Raw genomic sequence first — 11,701 nt, forward strand, 5'->3', positions numbered from 1 at the left:
GACCAAGGTCAAGGTGGGTCGATTCAGCCAGAAGTGCCTTAGAAGAACAAAATATTAAATATGGCAATACCGAAAGTGCTGAAAAGTAATCGACTAATTTGGAGGAAATTGCTGATAGGAGATTAAAAACAATGTAAACTTAAAAGATATATTTCGGTGATTACACCACATTTTTTATTATTCAGTTATACAAAATACTGAAATAATAGTTCCCGACAAGTTTCGTAAATCGTAGGATTTACATCTTCAGGGGGTAAATAGTATAGCTTAAAATTTAAACAAGAGAATTAATAAATACAAATCATAACCAATGCAATAAAAATCAAGCTTTAATTCTCCATCAAGTGTGGTCAGCTCTAATAAAAAATCTACCTCAATCTGAGCTCGGACTGTATGAACGAGAACACGTGGCATCATCCAGTATTGTTCAACGTCAATGACGTTTTATATCTGCATTCTGTTATTTGAGTTTTATGAATAACCAGACGGTTATGATTTGTATTTATTAATTCTCTTGTTTAAACTTTAAGTTATACTATTTACCCCTGAAGATGTAAATCCTACGATTTACGATTGTCGGGAACTATTATTTCAGTATTTTGTATAACTGAATAATAAAAAATGTGGTGTAATCACCGAAATATATCTTTTGAACCAATTAGCCAAAGAAGTCTACGCCTGCAAATGTAAACTCAATCATGCAGTGCTGTCATAGTAGCCTGAACATATCAAGAAATTGATGATGGTTTTCTATTAAGATTTTTTTTTCTATCAATGGGAATGATATCACTGAAGACGTTTCGAAATTACTGACGGTAAAAAAACCCTACTGGTGGCCAAAAAGTAGAGTTGATAATAAACTACTGCTGTTAGCAAGAAATATTACGGGGAGTAGGAATGTAAAAAAAAAAAAATAAATAAAATAAATAAATAAAATAAAACAAGTCATCTACTCATCATTATTATTATAACAAGTGAGTAAACAGTTTTCTTGCCTTAACTTTTCGGAAACTGGTTTGCTTAGTTTCTGACTCGAGATATCGTCCAATTAGTGCAATCTCGAAACGCTGAAGATAAACCAAAGCGACATGAGATTACGGCCGACAACTGTCACCGTCTTACGTGTTCTAAAGTCAATTCCCCCCCCCCCCCCCCACCACCACTTTGTTTTTTTTAAATCCAAGTTTGCATGTTTGTTTGTTTGTTTTCAGGAAAAAAAAAATTAAATTATTGGCCTGAACCAAAAAGCAACTAACTCGGTAACATGCCGGTGGAGGGGGGGGGGGGTCATCTGCTTGGTTACTGAAAGGAAGATCTGTGAGGTCATTCTTCTTACGATATATACTGAAGACATTGAAATTGATCTATTACTATGAACCCACGCAAGTCCCAAAGAGTGTTACTAATGCTAAAATTAATATCAGGAATAATAATAAAATATTGCTAATGATCACAAATATACAACTGTTGGTAAAAATTGGACCGAAAGACAACCCCGATGATAAAAAAAAAAAAAAAAAATTGTATTGACATTAAAAAAAATCCACTGATGGTTGAACCACCCGCGTTTTCTAAATTAAAGATTTCTGTTTTGTTTTATTAATTTTGTTCGAGAATAAATCTGTATCAGAGCAAAATGATTTCGACCAGAAATTCTTCCTTCATCTTCTCCACCTGAAAAGATAGATCGATTTGCGTGTGCACCGAGTAGAATTCCCTCGCATGGGAGTAATCGCCGTATCCACATGAAGAATTTCTTCGGGCGGAAATGTTTAAAAAATAAAACGCTAAATTCTGTTTCTAACGTCGCTTTCTGATAAATATCAGCAAAACTATTTTGGTCGTTTTTACTGATGTGTCGCAATGTGACAACCTACCTTGCGCGTGACATTTTTTTAACAGAATTAACCGACCGTTTGTTTCTGACTGAAGATTTAAACTTTTGAAGTTAGACAGAAAACACAAAAATTAAAGCGAACGATTAAATGACACGGAAAATGTGTTGTACAAAGCAAAACCGTGGCAAGTTCTGCAGATATGAAGGAGAAAAAAGTGTCAAAATACTCAATATCCTTAAGATTGGCTATCTCGTAGACCATAGTGCTACATCTTTGTTAAACGTTATTTATTTGTATTTACCATTATATTCATTTTTATTTATTATTATATTTTTCTTTAATTTATATCTATTTTTATATGTATCCATCAACTTCATGTAGTTGATGGATATTTTATTTATCAGTGCTGTTATTATTACGTGACAGAAAGTCCAAGGAATCATTGTTGGGTGAAGGGGGGGGGTCTCCACTCTATCCCCCGCCTACTTTACTTAAAACCTTCATCTACGCTACAATCCAATTACATACAGTGCCATCTACCGCCACTACTAACATTAAATTAAATTTGACAAGAAATTATTATTATTAATCTTGTTTTACTTACATTAGGATAAAGAAGATTGACAAGATTTCTTGTCAAGTTTAACTTATAACCGAGTGGAAAAGAACTTGTACAAGTATTATACCATTTATTATTCGTAAAAAAATTAATATATAAATTTTTTTTTATTTTTCTTTATTTATATTTATTTTTGGTTTCTTTTGATATCTATTTTTATTTATCAGTTTATTTTAATTTTTACTTACCATTTTCTTTATTTTAATTTATTTATTTTTCTTTACATGTTTATTTATTTGTGGTAATATATAAAATTTAATGCATACGTGGAAATATTAAAAATGCCCGAGTGGTATTACATTTCCAAGACATAAAAAGAAATTCTAAGAAAATGGTTTATTTTTAATTAGCGTTCTTTCTCTCACTAATTTTTCTTTTTTTTTTTTTCTAGCTAATAATTTTACGTTCTCCAGAAGTCTTTTATGTTATTTCTCTCGCTTTCGCTCGTTTTTATTTTATTTTATTTTTTTTCCCTAAGCTCTTTATAGTTCAGATTCTTTTTGCTTATTTTTTTCCCGGAATTACTTGAACCGGAAATTCTTTTTGCTTCTTCATTAACATTGGTATTTGCTTGTCTGTTGCTCCCTCTGTTAATTGCATTTGGAAGTTATTACTATAAGGCGAAACCCAAGAATAAACTACACAATGCAATATTGTCAAACAAATTTTTCCTAGAAATAATATCTAAAAAAAAAAAAAAAAAATCTTATTTCACTTGCTCGCTAGCGCATCTCCCTCTCTCTTCTCTTTCTCTTTAAATCTTGGTCAACAACCACGTTTAGGATTATGTTTTTACTTTTTTTATTACAACTGTCAACCGAGCGCTTGTACAGGAAAATTTAGAGGCAAAGTTTCGTAACAATATTCGGAAAACAGAGTTTGAGTTATGAGGCTTGGCAATGGCTTTTCTAAAATGGCCAAAAGATGTCGCAAAGTCTCATATCCTTTGAAGTCCCGACAACACGAAAGAGACCCTGGAATGGCAATGACTTTTATTATGACGTTACACAGAGCGATACAATAAAAAAGAGAATGTTATGCTTTATATATATATATATATATATATATATATATGCAATTTTCTTAGCGTTGCTGTTCTGGCCTTGTAACAGAGAGCAACTTGAAAATATCGTCTGCAACTACTGCGTATTATACAAGGGGGTGGGGGGATACTGCAATCAGCAATAACAGACAGATTCCGTATCTAACAGTTGCTGTAAATTGGTTCTTTTACAGTCAAGGCTTATGACACCCATAACGTAATAACTTATGTGGCAGACGGATTGCCCAGATTACATCTTCTCACCGGGGCCTGCAAAACCAACAGCCACAGGCAGCAGTTCTTCTTCCCCCCCCCCTCATATCAAGACAACATGCCATTAACTGCTATAACAGAAGTCTTCCCAATCCCTGCCAACGACCTTGTATGTACGCACGAGAAAATGAAACATCTCTTTCAACTCGCTGAAGTTGGTTGTTGACGGTCCCTCTAACGGCTGCAAAGAGATTTAATCTACGAGTTTGGATGGTTACTTTCTTTCTATTACTGGGAGTTTCATGAGGTGGCGTTTCAATACATCTTTCTATCATTAAGAAAGGTATTACACTTGCTTTTAATTAGACGGAAGTTTTCTTTTGTACGCTACTGAGGAGATGGGGTGGAAAAGGGGGGGGGGGGAAGGCCGTGAAAATTTTCGCGTTTCGAAGCCAATAACGCTCTTTTCTGTAGGGGTGTGTTTTATGACTGTCTGCTGTAGCCCTAAATATAGAAGCGTTATTTCCTTCCTTGGTCGTTACTTTTATATCCCGATATAATTCAGAGAGGAAGTGAGGTGACGGCTCTGTCTCTCTCTCTCTCTCCTTCTTGCAACAGTTCTCTAGGGATGGAGGATGATACTCTTTCAGATTAACTTCACAGATATCAAGATTTTCTTGGCGTCTACAAATTAAGTTTTAACCGTGGATGCTTTCAACAGCATTGTTTGTTTGGTTGGGTATTACGTGTTCAACATCGACTCTTTGATATATGGATCATTTCTCCCAGAGAGAGAGAGCAAAATATTAACAATTTCCGTATTGATTCACCTTTTTGATGACTTTTTTTTTCTTCAAAGAATAAAAATAAATTATTCATATTTGCAATTCGATCAGAAACCTCTTGGATAACACATTTGTGTTCAAGTAGCATATTTTGATGCACAGAATAATCAGATAAAAGTATGGCATCATAAGATATAGAGTTCTATATGCTTAATTATATACATCGTGTGTGTGTGTATATATATATATATACATCTTCTCTTATCCAGAGATTTTTATTAAGAAGGTCAAGCACCTTTTATCTACTTGTATATGAGATACATACGACTTGTGCATTACTTCAACCTTGGTATCCCTCTCGGGTCTGGCTCCCACTGATGAGACCTCAATAAAAGTCGAAACCGGTCTGGGTAGTAACCCTTCCCATTATGCATTGTATCATACACATCACGAAGGGGGGTATGCTTTGCATTATGGGATACATACGAAGGCAATAGGTGTGAAGTCACTAGCCTCTATATACAAGTAGCTCAGACGTGAATATATTTCACGCGCAAAAGTTTGTTTTGCTTACTTGGGAGAAGGATTAAAACCAAGTATATAAAAAATATTTCTTGGTATCTTTAACACACACACACACACATATATATAATAAATTTTTTAACTTGGGGATATTGTATATTAGGATAACTAAGTTTTATAAACTTGGTTATTTTAACACCTAATCCTAATCTTAATTTTAACTTCTATAGTTAAAATAATCAAGTTTATAAAATTACTTGGCTATCCTAATATAAAATATCTCCAAGTTAAAAAATTTATTATATCTTTATTTTCTCCAGAGAGTTTTTATTAAAAATAAATACACCTTGTTGCAACTTCTACAGGTAAAGTTGATAATGCTCTGTATTACTAAAAACTTGGCATATGATGAGGTATATATTGGGTAGGATGAATCAATCAATCGACCGTGAAATGCGGTGATTGATTTTATATGAGATGCCCATACATATATACATATATAGGGTAACGGCTGGCAATGCTGAACCAATGAAGTTTAACTGAGGTTCAGCTGTTGCTGTTATCCTGGGTTAATGAGTTCGCTCTCTTAGGTTTTGCCCTAAGGGAGCAATTGAGTTACTGGGGAAAGTGTTCTCCGGCACGGCCCGCTGAGGGGTACTTGCCGGTGAATTATTTTCTTCGGAATGAGCGGTTCTGCTCGGTACCCGAGTTTCACTGAGTAGAACCAACGCTGAGATTTGGACGGTCTTTCGCCCACTATGGAGTGGCCTAGAGATCGTCCGTATTTTTGAGATATCACCTTTACTTAAACAGTTGGTGATTGATTCATTCAATCCAATATCCTTGGAGGGTAATGGATGGCAATGCTGTAGCCAATGAAGTTCTAACTGAGGCTCGGCTATTGCTGTTACCCTCCTGCCATGATCAGAGCTTTAATTGCTAAAAAAACTTGGTATATTTATATTTAGGGTCTAGCTATTCACTAAGGAGACCTCAAAAAAGGTTGAAACCGGTCTGGATAGTGACCCCACCCATAATGTATTGAATTGCACATCTTCTGGTGAAATGTGCTTTACATCTTTAGACTTGAACTTTGTTTCGTTTCAGGCGCAAACTTAATTGTTTGCATACTTCGGATTAGGAGTTAAAATAACCAAGTTTATAAAATTACTTGATTATCCTAATATATATATATATATATATATATATATCCAAAATAGCTGCATGCCTTTATCTATTCTACGCTGTGTATATATAATTCGGAATACTTAAGCTTCATTCTCTACAGTTTCCTATTTGTCTTCTTTTTTTCCCCCCATAAATTTCTTAAGACTTCTGTAGAACAATTCTTTTATTGCCCCTTCTATAAGAATGTAAACGTCTTTTATAGAAAGTTTCTGTAGAATACTTCGACTTTTTTTATGTATAAAATTCTCCTATAGAATACCCCTTCTACAGTATAGAATATTCATTCTTCTTCTTCTACAGAATTCTTTTTTTTTTTTTTTCCATAGTACATTCCCATAGGATAGCTCCTCTACTTTTTATGTAGAATGCTTCTATCTTTTCTTTTTCTATAGAATACTCATCTTTGTATAGAATGCTTCTTCTTCTTTTCTTTCATGGAATACTTTCATTTCTTCTTCTTTTAGAGATACTTTTCCTACTTCGTCTCCTATAAATTACTTGATTTTCTACTTCCAAAAAATACTCTTTCTTCTTTATATAGCTGCATGGAACAATGAATGATTTATTCAACCTTCTATTGATCCCTAAAACCTTAACGATCAGTTTCACTATGGGCATTCAAACTGCTGTGAATCACAAATCACGACACAGTATTTATAAAATTAACATTCAGAATTTGTTCCGAACTGAATACTGTAATTACCTTAAATTCATGTGCCGGGAAAAAAGAAACTGTAAATGATTTTGTCTGGGTTCTAAAATCTATTTAACTTCAAAAAAGATAAAACTGGCAAACATTAGGGAATAAATTATAAGACAGGATTCAGACAAAAATGGTTTTTAGATGTCCGTTTATGATGATGCCGAACCCAACTCCATTGCTTTTAATCTGCGCTCCATTTAGCCTGTAATTGTAAGGATTTGTTTATGGTTCCTCAAATGCTCTTGTTTCATTTTATATTATTGCTTTATTCCTCGGAAATGGAAGGAAGGGGCGTTCTATTTTATCGGAACATTGACTCGCTTTTAATGGCTATTTTTATTAGGCATTTTACCGTCAGGTTCGTCTGATGTTTATTCTGTGGGTCATATCCGCTGACGGTCTCTTTTGTTCCTAGCAGACAATAAACAGGTAGCAAAAGCAAATTCAAATGTTTGAAACAGTTCACAGGATGGCATAATTACGTAGCAGTTATTGCTAGAGTACTAAAAAAGTAAATAAAAAAAATTAAAAAGAAAAACACCTGTTCGTCCTCCTCCCAAACAAAAAACGTCGTTAGCTTTTCCAAAATGCAACGAAATGTGACTTTGTATTTCGACCAACCTGTTATTTTTCAGAGCGGTATGATTTTTTTCGTGGAGTTGCAGATTTAAAGCTCAACAGATGGCAGCAGAAGTTAAGATTAACTGACTGCTATTTTTATATACGGTATATGCGAAATTCAAAATAATTATAATATGCAGCACATGCAAATATTATAAAATAAATATCTATGATTTTGGAAAATGAACAACAATTATTCAAGGAATAACTAATAAATTATTCTTTCCTTCTAGCCAAACCAAACAAACGAAACTTCAAAGTTTCAAGAGGGTAATTGGATGGCAGTGCTGTAGCCAATGAAGTTTTAACTGAGGCTCGGTTATTGCTGTTACCCTCCTGCCATGATCAGAGCTCATAGCTCAATAACACCCTATCCTTACATTGTCCTCTACAGATAACGGGAAAGATGAAAAGCATCCTTGCTTCGCCCATATAACCAAAAAAAAAAAAAAAAGCATCGCGATAATAATCATGTTGATTATTATCTACCTTTATCCCGTATAATTCTTTCTCGGTAACATATATAATTATTATATTGTTATAATATAATAACGTTATCATAATCTTCCATAGTGCTTGTATTCCTAACAAATTGAGTATCATATTATAAATTTGTTATGAATCTAAACTCATAAATACTGTATTGCTTATTATAAATTTAAATACTTCTTGACATCATTTCTCTAAAAAGGATTTTTTTATTATTTCAAAAAGGTGCATAAAATTATGACTAAAATCAAAAGTAAATTCAAATATAAAATCCATAAATATTAATGTTATTTTTGCTTTGCTTTGCTTTTCCATATATTTCTATTAAAATATATCTTCTATTTATAAAAGAAAATGTTTTCTCTCATTGTTGCAAGCATATATACATATGCTTGCAACAATGAGAGATGTTGCAACAATGTTGCAAGCATATATACATAATGTATATAGCCATTAATTGGCGATCAGTGTTACAAATGAAAATCAACTTTTTACTCAAAACACATTTATTTCATTCTTCTTCCTATCATGGATATCAAGCCAAACGGCTGTTTCAATCTCATGCTATCGCTTTCTCAATTTTCCAATTCTCCTTTTTCCATTTATTTTATATCTGTATAGTATTATGGCAGTGGTTCTTAACCTGGTGTGTGTGTGTGTGTGTGTGCGTGTGTGTGTGTGTGTGTGTGTGTGTGTGTGTGTACCCCTAGGGGTGCGAGGAAGCATTTCCAGGGGTGCGATTTCTAAATTTTGATCCAGATTCGATGGACGACAGCTATTTAATAAAAGACGATCTTATTGAAATACGAGCTAGTGCACGTATTCAAATGGAATTTGAACAACTGGACTTAGAACAATTCTGGTGTACACAGTTAGAACCTTATCCACAGCTGGCAAAAGCAGCATTGCAGACACTTTTACCATTTGCCACGGCTTACCTGTGTGAAATGTGATTTTCATCACTTTTGCACGCGTAAATCATCATAATTTTTTCTGAAAGAGCCACGCGTGAGTGATGACTTACGCGTGGCTCTTTCAAAAAAGGAGCCTCGCTTCAAAAGTATTATTATGAATAAACAACAATAACATAGCCATTAAAAACTGAGATATTGTTTTGTATGTATATGTAAATGTATGTGTTTATTTTTCAATAAATAAATTATCTTGCAATAGATGTAATTTCCTAAATAAAGAAATAGAAACACATTTTTTCAAGGGGGGTGCGAGAACTTGTTTTTAGATTCAAGGGGGGTGCCGATCACTAAAAAGGTTAAGACCCACTGTATTATGGGATGTCTGCTATTGTCCATTCGATTTAGGTGTTCTATCCATTTCTATTTCTATTTATTTACTTATATGGTAGTTAATTGGTTTTATATTCAGAGATTGTGAACTTTCTTCATTTGTTTTATGGCCTCACTTAGTATTTGCAGCTGTTTTTTCTGAGAAATTCATTTCTACTGTTTGAATTAGTTTTTCATTTTTTTTTTATGGTCCATGTTCCTTTCCATATAATATAGTTGGTTTAGACAGTCTGCTTTTGATATTGTTTGTAGCAGGGGTGGTCGAAATATATTATTTAAAATACCATTTACTTCACACTATTTGAATGTCTACATTTTTTCATCGTCAGACGATAAATAACATCCTAAGTATCTAAAAGTGTTTACTCGTTCTATGATTATGTCTCACTGTTTCACTTCTAGTTAAGTTTTCTCCTATGAAAGGCATTTTTTCTTTTCTTTTTTACTTTAGATATTCTCATATTATATTCTTATGGGATTTTATTCGATGATTTTGCTGATCATTGTAAATCATCTACTGATGTAGCTAATATAATCTGATACATTTATTTTTTATTAAGGTTTTATATGAACGAATCATATTCTCAATTAGAATACTATTTTAACCAAAGACCTTTCTTTTCCAAACGTTTAGGCTGTATCTAGTACGTGTATACTTCCCTATGAATTGCTACCTGTCGCGGTTGAGAGGCTTGCGTATTCCTATAATCCCGACAGTGATGTCGTCAGGTTTTGTAACCTGGTAAGGCTACTCTGGAAGCAAGGTCAAGTGAGAAGTTCGAATAAAATAAATACATACCTAAATCGTATATTTTAATAGCTGGAATGACGGATGAAGGCTGCAAGGAGGTAATCTCTTAGTCTCCATGCCATCGAGATTAGATTTCCATGCAGAGGTGTCTTCCGAATTGTTCGTTAATGGAGACCTGAAGTGGCTTGAAAAGTTCCATATTTTGTCTTCTGATTATCTAACTTTACGGACCGACTAATACTAATGTTCTACAGGTTTACAACCTTTCATGGGCGGGAATTCACATAAAAAAATAATAATAATGAAATAGACACTACCGTCAACCTAACACAAGTTTTAATCGGCCATGTCAGGACTCATCATTGGATCAATTCTGGAGGACAATCATGTTTCTTTACCTGTGACTGTCGATGATGAGCATGCATATTTGGGACTTATTCTTGTTCTGTATTTAAATGGATTGAAGTGAATATACTGCGATGTTATGTGACTTACAGTTATGGCAGAAGTAGGTGAGGCTACGAGACCCGCACATATATATAAAATTGTATTGTGCCAGATTGACTTTTTATTTTTATTTTATTATTATTTTTTTAAAACTCAGGTTAGTTTCACGCTTATTTCTTCAAAAGATGCAAAGTTATTTAATAAAGTATATTTATTTTTATATTACATTTGCATATATTTTGGCTTAATATTATAATTTTATTCTCTTCATTAAAAGAAAGATTCGCAATGTCACCATTAAGTTTGCCATTTAATGTATTCAAAAGTAAACACTGCCATCTTTACTCTTTGTAGGTTCAGTGACGAAATCAAGGGGCGTGGCTTCACTGCACAATTCATGAGTTGAAAGTCAACCGAGTATTCTTTATTGCGCAATTATATTTGAAAATTATTTTAAAATTTTTATATCAAAATTGATTAAAAATAAATAAAGATATGAAAATAAATAAATTTTTTATAAGTAAAAGAAATTTTTCTTAATTATAATGAATTAATTAGTAACACTATAAAATTAAATGTATAAATCTAATATAAAAATTAAAACGTGATAGTTAATCCATTACGGGGCTTGGGAGGTAATGGGTGGCGCTGTAGCCAATAAAGTCCTAACTGAGGCTCGGCTATATTGCTATTACCCTTCTGCCATGATCAGAGCTTTAATAGCTCAACAATACCTTATCCCTTCACTGTCCTCTACAGATAACAGGGAAGATGAAAAGCATTCTTGCTTCGCCCCTTTAAGCGAGTCCTTATAAGGATCAATTCATTACTGAAAAAAAATGGTAATTCTTTCTGGTAAAGTGTAAGTTAAGGAGTGACGTTTTCAGTTCCGTTTCTGCGAGAAGTGCATTTCACTTATTTTGTCTTCCTTTATTCTCGCTAAGTGTAACAGTAAGTAAAGGTGACACAGGGAAAAAACATTTCCCTATGTCACCTTGGCGCCCTTCACTCCATTGTGTTTGCTATAATAATCTATCATGTGTTGATCGACTTTTTGCTTTCCACGCATCTGTCGATACAGAAAATCATTGCCGTATATTTTCCTGTTTTTTTTTTTTTTAAATACCATGAAAATAATTATGAAAGAGATTAGGTTTTATTTATTTTTCCATAGCATTA

General features: G+C 33.3%; 1 protein-coding gene across 1 annotated transcript in view; it reads right to left on the reverse strand.

Annotated features, from left to right (window-relative positions):
• LOC150096698 (cytosolic carboxypeptidase 6) overlaps positions 1-11,701 on the reverse strand; it is a 414,915-nt gene that overhangs the window by 23,047 nt on the left and 380,167 nt on the right. The gene's annotated exons all lie outside the window — the stretch shown is intronic.

This window comes from Typopeltis vanoorti, chromosome 18 (genome assembly GCF_054136105.1).
Source record: "Typopeltis vanoorti isolate ZY-2024b chromosome 18, IOZ_Tvanoo_1.0, whole genome shotgun sequence".
Classification (NCBI taxonomy): domain Eukaryota; kingdom Metazoa; phylum Arthropoda; class Arachnida; order Uropygi; family Thelyphonidae; genus Typopeltis; species Typopeltis vanoorti.